Here is a 12,659-nt window from a genome sequence, read left to right as displayed (position 1 = left end):
AGAATGGCCGTTCCGCTGGCATAGCTGCTATAGTTAGCAAAAAATCTGTTGGGGCCCCAGGAGGATGCTAACCTGGCCTGATCACTAGTAGGAAGGTGCGTCTCTTGAAGGAAGGCTACATTGACCCTCGAAGGGGCATCATTGTAACCTAGCTGTGCCATCTTAGGAACAAGATATGGAGAGTAAAGGACAACCACGTTTTGTACCCGTCTGATGTGCTCACAAGCAAATGTAACATGTATTCAGTGCAATGCAAAAAGGACCAATCCCTCCCTCCTCCCCCACCCAGCCTTGCCGCCCATCCTGAGAGGCATTACCAACATATGCAATACAACCCACAGTACCAATAGCATCTCAAAGATAATGGATAAACAAACTAATGTGGTACAGTCTATCGTCACCAACACTATCTCTAGGTGTACACCAAAAGGGGGGACGAACGCTATCCCGCAACCCAGCAACCGAAACAAAATTTATATGCAACATGGTGAATCCCAGCATTCACAACAGATTATCATAGTAGTGACACATTAGGATAAAGCAGGTGGCCATCAGTCAGCCATGCCCAGAGTTCGAGAATAAATCCACACTGACAGCTGAACCACTGTGTGGGGGTGAGGTGGCATCCGTCTCTGTGGGGCGTTTATTGTTGAGTTTGTAATTGCCGCAAAAGTCCTGTACTTCTGTCTGATTCTCAAATATTCTGACCGGCCGTTAACCTCAACCCGTAGCCTGGCAGGGTATAGCATACTGTATTTCAACCCCAAGTTCCTGAGCGCCGCTTTAACTCTGAGATACTTCCGCCTCGCGTCCTGAACCAAAGCAGTGAAATCCGGGTATAGAGACAGTTTGGAGCCCTGCCAGGAGAGTTTACCTTGCTCGTGTGCTAGTCGCAGTGCCATATCCCTGTCTCTGAAGTTCATTATTCGCGCAATTTTGGGCCTAGGCGGGCATCCTGGGTTAGAGAGGGGGCCAAGTGATCTGTGAGCGCGTTCCACTACAAATCCAGGAGTAAAGGCCTCTTTCCCAAACAAGTCCGTTAGTATTGTTTTTACCAGGTTATCAATGCTCCCAAAAGCTGTGGATTCAGGCACGCCCATAAGGCGAATGTTTTTACGATGGCTTCGCGCTTCCAAATCCTCGTTTTTCGTCGCAACCACTTTTAAGATTCGTTCCATGCGGTCTACCCTTTTCACATATTGCGCCATTCCATCTTCCAAGTACAACGTGCGGGATTCAACCACGTCAAGGCGTCGATCATGCACCTGGATTTTTGCGCCTAGGTCCTGCTATGTGTTTGTCCAATAAGTCAAAACGAACATCTATCGCCTTGAAACCTTCTCCCATTTCCAACAGTAATGGATTCAAGTGGTTGGTGTTGTCTGCCGAGGTGGAAGGAGGTTGCCCACCTTCCGCCATGTCGCTAGGTTGGTCACGGGTGGGTTCAGCTAGTTTCTCGAAAGGAAGTACGCGTTGTTTAGGGTCTTTGCGGCCCATGCTGCGACTGCGCTGGTAGACGTGAAAGTGGAGGCAAGATTACAGCCAGTGAGCAAGGCTTCTGATGAGGCGCTGTAGGGGAAACCTTGTGTGGCAAGCAATGTAGAATCGCCTTGTCGCAGTGTCCAGCATGTGGTAGCCAATGCAAGGTCCAGAACCACGACGGATTGGGTGCAGCAGGAGCATGCAAAGGGTCCCACAATCTGAGCAGTGGAGGGGGAGAGCGTCCACAGGGTAACAAAGTCAATGGCCAGGTGTGAAATGCAGAGCAGTTAATGGTGCGGATATGCCTGAGCTGTCCCTGTGGTGTGAAGGTGCCAGCTCTTAATTCAGCCTGTCAATTGTCGTGGAGGAGGCCACAGTCAAAGCGCTACTGGTTACCAGGGAGCCGATATGGAGAGGGTGAGACGGTGTTACACAATTTTGGGCGCTAGAGCTCAGTTTTACCCGCCCCCGGGAGTACCGCAGAGACGCCAGAACTGGGACTGGAGTAATGAGTTTCAATGGGGTATACCCTAAGAACTCTCTGACCTGGGTCTGTAAAGGTAGGTACAATAGCAATGGTCAGAGTCTATCGATTCACTGTAACATCAAATGTTATACAAGCATTTAGTCAAGTATGGAGCAAAAAATTGTTATATCCAAGGTGTTCTTTTACTTTTATTCGTTACTTTAGCACATTATTAATCAGGTACCCAATTTCAATCAATGAGTACCAAGGTTTATGAAGTATCAATACATTCAAACATAGAAAATACGTCATTCAATTACTTCATTGAATCACATAAATGCCTGAGGGCACTGCTCTCATGTAGATGCAATAGTATAGAGCTTCATGTGGAGAAGACAGCACAAATTATATCAAATAGTAGCATTTCAACGCGCTCAAAGTGATGGAAAGAGGGAAACAGTTAGGTGGGATAGGTGTGATGGGAAAGAAGTGAGGACTGGGTAAAGGTGGTTGTGACTTTAAAACAATCACAGTGATATAAAATACGCCCTTTACAGTCTATATTTCGATCTGTAGTTCCAATATACTCTTATACATAGGATCCGTTCTATTCCGTTAGTTAGTCCTATACATAGGACTAACTAACGGAATATAACGGATCCTATGGTACTCATTGTACCTACCAGAACTGGGACTGGAGCCCGCGCCCACAGTGGAAGAATCAACCGGGCCGCTTCTGTATGGCAAACTGCGCTTGCGGCTCCCGGGGCCTAGTGCGTACACTGCTCGTTAGGCGTAACGGACCCTCCGCGTTGCGTGATGCCCGCTGTTGCACCCGGAGAGCTCCGGAGGCACCTATGTGAACGCCGCACTCACCGTGGCACGCTTGCTGCGATCCCGGGCCTCCTCCTCACTCTGCCACAGGCTCCATTCTCGCAGGGCTCCACACCGCCCCCATTTTGGGAGACACTTCGACCAGGAGCAGGACGGGCTACGCTCGATTCTCTGTTTTCAGGCCGACCTGCATGGCACCATTGATTCCATTATTGTCACGGGATATTCATACTGCCATCACACGGGATATTCATATTGCCATCACGAAGTTTTGTGCCGCATTTGTGCCCGGGATACGGTCTTTCGGTTGCTGGAGCCGGGAGAGCTTCAGCTCTGTGCGACCATCCCGTTCACGGCGAAGCCATGCCCCCGCAAACCTCTATCCTTAATCAGCCTTTTGATAAAGAGCTTATTTTCGGCCCAGCTGTTGATACTATGCTGGAAAAGATGAAGAAGGACACTGAGGTTGCAAAGTCTATGGGGTCTTTACAGCTAACAGCCAGTAGAGGTTCCTTTTTGCCTCTCGTTTTACAGGGGTCGCTCAAAAACTATGTCCACTAACCATGCCTCCTCCTCTTACAATGGCAACAATCAATCCCCCTCGCCCAGAGGATATTCTAGAGGAGGTTATAGAGGGGACAATATTAGAGGAAGAGGTAATTCCACACATGCTTCCCCCGCAAACAATGATTTCCCTCAACTAACCCCCGATCATCCTGTCAGGGGACGTCTTTCCCAATTCTTACTGAATTCAATCACCTCACACAAATGGGTACTACAAATGATCCAACATGGTTACTGCCTGGCGCTTACAAACGCTTCACCAAATATTCCTCCAAGAGCACATGCAATGTCACCGGAACATCTCACTCTCTTAAAGCAAAGGTTCTATCTCTGTTACAAAAACGCGCTATAGAACCTGTTCCGTTAATACAACAAGGGATTGGGGTATTCTCCCAGTATTTCTTAATTCTCAAGAAGGACTGCTCTCAGACGTATACTAGACCTCAGACAGTTAAACCTCTACATTCAGTCGGATCACTTTCACATGGTCACACTCCAACAGGTGCTCCCAGTACTTCAGCAAAGCGACTTACTATCCACTCTAGACCTAAAAGACGCCCACTTCCATATTCCCATTCACCCTGCCCACAGAAAATATTTCCGGTTTGTGGTGGACGGACAACATTACCAATTCAAAGTCCAACCATTCGGATTAACTATGGCACCCAGGGTTTTCACCAAGTGTCTACCAGTAGTCGCAGCTCATCTAAGAAGACAGCACATCTTAGCTTTCCTTACAGAGAAGACTGGCTTATAAAAGCCAGATCACAACAAAGCTGCATACAGCACACTCTAAAAACAGTCCTACTGCATCACGACTTGGCTTTCACCGTAAACCTCACCAAATCTCACCTCCAACCATCCAACACGCAGGTGTATCTAGAAGCCATAGAGACACTCTCAAAGCTTTAGCGTACCCCAACCCAGTCAGGATTCGCCACATACAAGCTCTAATTTCACAGTTTCAACACTCCCTACCAGCCAGAGTGTTCATGCAACTAATTGGAATGATGGCTTCTTGCATTTTAATCATTCCATATGGAAGATTTCAAATGCGTCCCCTACAGGAATGTTTAGCACATCAGTGGAACCAGGCTCAAGGTCAGTTATCAGATCTGGTGTTGATAGACGGCCGAACTCCGCGCTCTCTGCAATGATGGAACATACAAAACCTTTCCAAGGGGCGCCCAATTTCTCGATCCGGTTCCACAGATCGTTCTAACAGCAGCCGCATCCCTCACTGGTTGGGGAGCACATATGGGAAAACATACCATCCAGGGCATGTGGACTCTGCAATGTAAACAACGCCACATAAACCATCTAGAACAGAATACATTTTTTTAGAATTAAAAGACTTTCAATTTCATCTAGTAGGCAAAGCTGTCCTGGTTCGCAGAGACAACATGACAGCCATGTACTACATACAAAAACGGGGTGGGGACGCACTCTGCAGCTGTCACAGCTAGCACAGATTATCTGGAGATGGGCCATACTTCAAAAGATATATCTCCTTGCAGAACATCTTCCAGGAGTACACAACCAAGTTGTGAATGTGCTCAGTCGTCAACGATAGCAGATAGACGAATGGGAACTTCACCCTCAAGTTCACCTCCCGTTATTCCAAATGTGGGCTTCCCAGAGATAGATCTGTTCGCCACCCACCTAAACGCAAAATGCCCAAACTTCACGTCCAGACATCCACACCCATTGTCCAAAGGCAATGCACTATGGATGAATTGGTCAAGGATATTTGATTACGCTTTTCTACCTCCCACGCTCATTCCATTAGTGATTCGGAAACTCAAACACTCCCTGATGCTTATCCCAGTTGCTCCCACATGGGACCCTCAGCACTGGTTCACAACTCTGTTGGAACTATCAGTAGTTCCCCTCCAAAAACTACACCTCACTCCTGAGTTCCTTACTCAGAACCATGAAGAGATAAGACATCCAGATCCCATCAACTTTGCGATTTGGCACCTGAAATCCTAGAGTTTGCCTACCTTAATCTTCCGCCAGACTGTGTGAATGTTATCAAAGAGGCTGGACGCCCTACCACAAGAGCATGCTACGCAGCAAAGTGAAAGATTTCTTCTTTATTGTAACAACAATCACATCAATCCACTAGATGCCTCAATACAAAATCTAATTTGTTATCTATTACACCTGCAACTTTCTAACTTAGCGTACATATCCATATGCTTACATCTCGCTGCATATCTGCATAACAGACAGCACTTGTCTCTTTTTAGAGTGTCGGCTATTAAAGCTTTTATGGAAGGACTCAAAAGACTCATTCCTCCCAGACTTCCACCTTCTCCAGTGTGGAACCTTAACATAGTCCTTACAGGACTCATGGGTCCACCAGTCAAGCTGTTGCACAAATGTGAAATACAATTTCTCACCTGGAAAGTAGCCTTCCTTATAGCCATCACTTCTCTCAGGAGAGTGAGTGAGCTTCAAGCACTAACCATAGAGGAACCATTTTTGCAAATATACCAAAGCAAAGTGGTCCTTAGAACTAACCCCATATTCTTACCTAAAGTCATCTGTCTTTCATATAAACCAATCTGTTGAGTTGCCTGTGTTCTTCCCTCAACCAGATTCAGTGGCAGAACGTGCCCTTCACACATTAGATGCCAAGAGAGTACTGCTTTACTACATAGAAAGAACAAAGCCCTTTATAAAAACAAAACCACTCTTTGTTGCTTTTACTCCACCACATAAAGGCAATCCCATTTCAAAATCCGGTTTTACCAGATGTATAGTTGAGTGCATCAAATATAATACATCAAAGCTAAACGCACACGCAAACTAGGGGCTTCTATGGCATTCTTAGGAAACATACCCATAGGTGACATCTGCAAAGCTGCAACATGGTCTACACCACACACATTCATAAAACATTATTGTGTGGATGTGTTAGCAAAACAGGCTAGTGCGGGCCATGCAGTTTTACGAACACTATTTCAAACCACTGCAACAGCTACAGGTTAGCCACTGCGTCAAAATAACTGCTTTATAGTCTATGCTAAAGCATATGATCTACAGCTTATATGCCTCGAACGGAAAATGCTACTTACCCAGTATGCATCTGTGCTTGGCATATAGAGCTGTAGAGTCATATGCACCCACCCGCCTCCGCGGGTACCTTGACCTGTTGCAGTGATATCTTAGTTAAATACAATTTACATGGAAATCTCTTTTATTACTTTACTAATTCCATCATCACCCTTTATGGCAAAACAATCTAAGGATGGAGTCGATGCCCATGCACACTATCACCGAAAGTAGGAGTCCACTACCTTGTGACTAAAAGACTTTGTTGAACAAAAAGAAAGTGCAAACATCCGGAACCAACACCAGATGGCGATCTATGCTAAAGCATATGACTCTACAGCTCTATATACCAAGAACAGATGCATACTGGGTAAGTAGCATTTTCCTTTTCTAAAATTCTTCAGCCGTCCAGTCCCGCTTTCCATTTGGATAAACACTGTGCGATTGCTGCCATCCAATCCGTAAACCCAATCCCACACAAATATTAATGTATCTAGTTCCATCTAAATTGTGTATACTATTTAACAAGGGTATTATGAAGCAATATTGAGTGGGGTTATTTCAGATGGAGATCTCATCACTCCCTACCCAAAATATCCAATTAATTCGTGACATACCCGCACAGAATGTAAGAAATCCACTCTCTCTGGCACTCAGGTGGATGAGGACTCCCTGTCCTTCCACCTACTGTGGTATATGAAGTACAAATAATTAGACTGGATAATCCTGTAGCATGCCAAAACCTCTATTTTCTTTGTAGGCATTACGGCCAAACTTCGCAACATGGCATATTGAGCTTGCTTTGGTTTTCTCTTGTACGGGGAAGTCAAAACTTACTGGGCTGGCTCTGCAAACCGTGCGTCTGAGGCCCTTCATCAAACTTGCCTGCTCCTGTGGTAGCTGGCTGGGGTGGTGCAGCGTGGGAGGTGGGAACCGCCCTCCCACTGCCTTAAAGGCGCATCACCTGTCCCGCAGTGCAGACTGTGCAAACTGGGCGATCCGAGGCCCTTTATCAAACTTGCCTGCTTCTGTGGTGGCTGGCTGGAGTGGGACTCGATCTCCCAGCATTTTGTGCAGCACGGGAGGTGGCTGGCTAGGAAGGAGGCTCACCAACTCTACAACTTAGGGAGCGCCAAGATGGTTCAAAGGAAATTGGAAGAGGGGGATGAAAGCTGCTCAAACACCATCCACACCAACCTCATTGGCTAGGAGGCTACAGTGTGCTATGATGATGGCAATTAACACTGAGATTAATCCTACGGAGAGAAGGATGTCCCTTACTGCTGCTGTGGTTGGCATTCTAAATAGTTCTACGGGTTCACCCAGCTTATAGTTTCCTTACCAAATACTCAAGTGCAATTATCTTTGGACACAGTGGCACAAGGGCCAAGTGCTATATCGATGCCACTAAGAGAAAGTTATCATGATAGTCTACCCCATTGCAAGTAGGCTAAGCGACCGAAGTGAAGACCTAAATCTAAGGCCAATAAAAATGTTACTCTAGTTCCTCATCTTTAAAGTCCTCTGATGTGGCCTCAGTTTCACCAGAGGATGATCCTTCCCTGCTACTCCCAGAACAAGCCGGGTAAAAAGGAAGGACCGAACTTGAAGGGTGACTGCTCGTTGGAGGGGTAGGTCTTGGCTAAAATTACATCGCTTCTTCTTGCTGAACTACTACCAATATTTAATAAACTTTACCAAAATTTACCAAATAATGCTATATTTGATATTAAGATGTTTGTGGGCAACTGGAAGCAAGCATTTTCTCTTTGTGATAAGACAGGTAATGGAAGGGCAGGGACCAAAGCTCCGTTAGGTAGGCCAGAGAATTATTCTCAGGCAATTTCCCCCCACCTAATCCCACAGCCGATATCACACATTTCTTCCCTGGAGCCTCTGAACTAGGAGGGGCACTGTAGCTCTTAAAAACAAAACCTGATCTGAAGAATCACCCCCCATGGTATCAAGGGCTCAAGGAAGCTAAGAAAATGGAAATAGGGAAGAAGTGCAAGTGGAAGTACAACCAGTTATAGGATTGCTCAACCTCTTGCCCATATGTGATCGTCCTTGCTGGTGTTCCTGGCCTAAGGAGGATCCAAAAGGAGTCATATGAGCAGTTATTCCCCAAGACTGTGAATTGGTTGGGCCGCATCAAAAGTTTTCCATCAAGATTGACCAATAATATCTTGATATTAAAGCGGATGGGGTGGAGTGGTACCTGGGTGGAGGATATGCAAGGAGATTGCATATTGTAAATCTTAATACTCAACATTTGGCTAAAAGCTTATTATTTGGAAATTTGAGTACCCAGGTGGAATCCAGTAGCATTGTTCTATTGCCTTTTGGTTATTTTTATAAACCAAATGATTAAGCGATCTCGGCTCCCATTAGGGTACCTAAGGGGCAGTCTACATGCAGCCTCAGGAGCAACAGCTGGGGCCTGGTGAGCCTGTCCAGTTTTTCTGGTATACCTACATTCACCTCATTTGTTGCCCTTGCCGATGTAGATTGACTTATCATAGAAGCGAATGTTCCCCCTCAGTGTGATCCCAGAGAGGAGGTGAATTTGTGCGTTACTGATGTAACAGGGAGAACGACAGGGAAGGCGTGCTTTTGAACACTTCAAAAAGTAACTTGACCATACTTATTTGGATCATTGCAGGGCTAAGCTCACTAGTAGCTGATGATCGGAGGGTTTTCTATGCAAAACATATGGGACAGTGTGTTTTCAAGAAACTTGGGATGTAGAGGGGATTTTGTTTTTGGATGGGTTTATTGCATTCTATGCTAATGCTAAGGCCTCCCCGCAAGGCAGAGCAAAGGGAGGGGGGCGGGGGGGGGGCTACCAACGTTCATAAGTTTAAGATTAGATTGCACCACAGAGCAAATAGTGTTTGACTCCGGAATTATCTTGTGTGTGTTACTATATTTTCCCCACAATATTAGGGTGCTGATAATCAATGTCTAAAATTCACCGCCTACAGAGATAGCACTGGACGTAGAGCTAAGAAGTAGTGTGGCTCACTGGTTAGAGGCGGCAGACCCGAGAGCAGAGGACGGCCCGGGACCAGGGTTCGATTCCCGGCGCAGCAGGTTTCTGGACCAGGGTCAGCGGACTTGATAATTCTCTCGCCTCGGGGCCCACTCTGATCAGCGATCACACTCGGCAACTCTGGGCATTAGCTTGCCTCATCTTCACTAAGGGCCCCACCAGACCGCCGGGGATGCCTGGTCTCACCCTGGAGATACCCATGAAGGGACCATCTCTCAGGGAAGCCAGGAAGGGTTTCGCAGCGGTCGAAGCGCCTTGGGACCCTACGGGTAAGTAGTGCGCTATATAAATGCCTATACATTTAAGAAGAAAAAACATTGCTAAATCTCTGGTCCTCGCCAATAATCCTGCTGGTTGAGGATTTTAACTTTCATCCTTGCGAGATGTGTTGAGAAAAGGAGGGGTCAGGAACATAGTGAGGTCTCAGAGCGGATTCATTTTAGGCAGTCCGGTCAGGGAGATAATCTTAACTTTATGGTCTTAGAATTAAACCGTATTAATCTTTTATCTAAAGAATAGTATGACTCCCCTACAGCGGTCCCAACTTTTAAGGGTCAAGGTAATAATACAACTATTGATTTATATTTTTGCATCTGCACGATTAGTTCAGTTTCTGGTGGGATTTAGAATAGTGTGGAGTATATTCAGTGATCATAATACAATCACAGCAGAATTTGGCTGGTGTGATCTTGCTGCTAAGACTTCCATCATCTATAAACATCCACTTACACTTAAAACACGAGGGAGGCGTGTTAAAGCTATCCCAGAGGACTTTCTGAGGTATTTGGTCCACCAGTGTAGCTGGAACTTTGAGGTGTTTGAATACTACTGCGCATGATCGTGCGATTGTGGACTCATTCTCTACTATTTGTACTGCAGTCCAGAGAGAGCAGATTAGACATAATACCAAGACAATTAGCTCAAAATGTGAATAGTTTGATAAGAACTACAGAACTGAACAAACCTATAAAGACCTAAAGATAGCCCTAAAATCAAAACCAAGGTCGACCTGTGCTGTAAAAGTGGCTAGGAGGGCATATGCGTTGGCTTGCAGGAATAGAATAAGCGCCCTGAAGAGAGAAGCTTGGGATAAGCTTAAGGAGCCTTGTCGTGCTAGAAACCGTGCTGTCTTCTGGAAAGTCATTAACCAGCCATTATTTAATGAGGGAACTGTACTGGATCCGAGTATTGGTATATTTGCCCAAGAGTGGGTTGACCACTTTGGTCCTATAAATGCCAGTGACAGTGATTCTTACCTTTTTGCACATCTGGCCAAAGAAACAAATGTCTATTTTGAGTTGGAATAGGTGAGGGAAGGCACAATGTAATTGACACCTGGGAAGGCTCCGGGCCCAGATTGGGTCCCAGGTGGCCTTTTTAGATCATGTGCAGATCTGTGGGCCCCATTATTCACCCAGAATCTGAATGCAGTAGCAAAAAGCCATATTTCCTCATCATGGAAGCAATCCGTTATAGTACCTATTATTAAAAAAGGAACCGAGCCGATCCAGCATGCTACAATCTAATCTCTTTGATAAACGCGTAAGCAAAGGTTTTGTGTAGTGTTTTGCTTAAGCGATTAACAGATTGGGCTCATAATAAGAATATATTGTCAAATTCAATTCGGGTTTAGGCAGGGTCGAGGCACTTTAAAACAAAACTTGAATTTATATCTTTTAGTTAATAAATACACAGTGGTCAAAAGGGAAACTATACATCTAGCCTTCTTGGACCTCAGCAGAGTTTTGACGTAGAGGTGAGATCTAAATTGGGGTCTGTACTGAGGGACGTGGGTGGATGAGGTCCTAGTGTCGTTTTTGCATGATTTGCACAGAGGCCTTTACGCCTCTGAAAGATACGGTCCATTGGGGGAATGCATGGTGCACTTTCAGTTAGGGAAGAGGGTTCTGCAGGACTGTCCTTTAGTGCCTATGCTTTTTATTTTATATATATTAATCAATTTGATCAGTTTTACCGAAGGTAGGACATAGAATGGTCCCTGCCTCGCTGTACTCCGTTTATTCTGTTCTTATCTCCCATACAGCTTACAACTCTTATTATGCTGATTTTATGGAAAATCTGGACCTAATAATCACTTACTCCAAATGTTCTACTATGATAATGGGACCCAAAAATACCGAAACTAAAACATACGTAATAAAGAATCATGATATAGGCATGGTGGACAGGTTCTGCTACTTGGGCATCTTTCTGGATGATAATTCGTCCTGGGAGCCCTTATTGAAATCATGCATTCAATCTTTTGATAGGGTTGCCATCAGTATTGATGCCTTTTTCCAGGCGACTAGGCTACAGCCATATAAAGTCTGTATTAAACCTCTACAACGCAAAGTGTGTTCCAACTGTATCCTTTGGAGCGTAGATCAGGGGTAATACGTCTTCCATTACTATACAAGCGGCAGAAAATAAATGTTTTAGATAACTGTTACAAATTCCGCAGAATGTACCTGCAGAAGTAGTGCAGGCTTTATTGCTGACTACATACATTTGATTTGGGCCCTATACTTTTATGTTTTTTGATATGGGTCAAAAAAGACATAGAATTAAACAGATTTGAGAGATTGCCTGAATATGGATTATAGCCTGTGCATAACTTGGTTAAGTTATATAAAAATGACATTGACAAATTTGGGTAAACCACATCTTTATAATTCACCAGAGCTAATTTCTAAATCAGATAGTGCATAGATCAAGAGAGCATTTAAGGTATGTACCCAAGAAGCTAGAACCTTAGACTCTAAGCACAAACATTGCTATACACATTATGTATATTGCTATTTATCTAGATTTTTAGCAGGGGTGTATTTTGCTTATGTATGACATTGTATTTTTATTGAATTTTGTGTTATGGTCATGAATTTATTGATGTTTTTATTGCACTTTTATGATTGCTGATTCTAATCAAAATAAAGTAAACACTGACTGATACTGGACTGGCCTGCTAAGTTTCATAGGACAACCTAGTTTTGGAATAAATCTCCTCCTGCTCTCTGCCCTAAAGCATCATGGAGGATTCTGATATTTCAAAAGAACTTCGGATAAGGTCATCAAGAGATTTGGATTTAAACATTATTCAATGCTTGTGAAACTGTTAGGAAGATATATACTTTAAAGGATTGCCTTATGGTGTAAGTCTTTAGTACTTGATTGTTTATCCTTGTTTGAAGTCAATTCAGTTTT

General features: G+C 44.6%; 1 protein-coding gene across 10 annotated transcripts in view; it reads left to right on the top strand.

The window, feature by feature from the left end:
- ASRGL1 (asparaginase and isoaspartyl peptidase 1) overlaps positions 1 to 12,659 on the top strand; it is a 262,467-nt gene that overhangs the window by 74,135 nt on the left and 175,673 nt on the right. The window lies entirely within an intron of this gene.

This window comes from Lissotriton vulgaris, chromosome 6 (genome assembly GCF_964263255.1).
Source record: "Lissotriton vulgaris chromosome 6, aLisVul1.2, whole genome shotgun sequence".
Taxonomy (NCBI): Eukaryota; Metazoa; Chordata; class Amphibia; order Caudata; family Salamandridae; genus Lissotriton; species Lissotriton vulgaris.
This window is presented reverse-complemented; position numbering and strand designations above follow the sequence as displayed.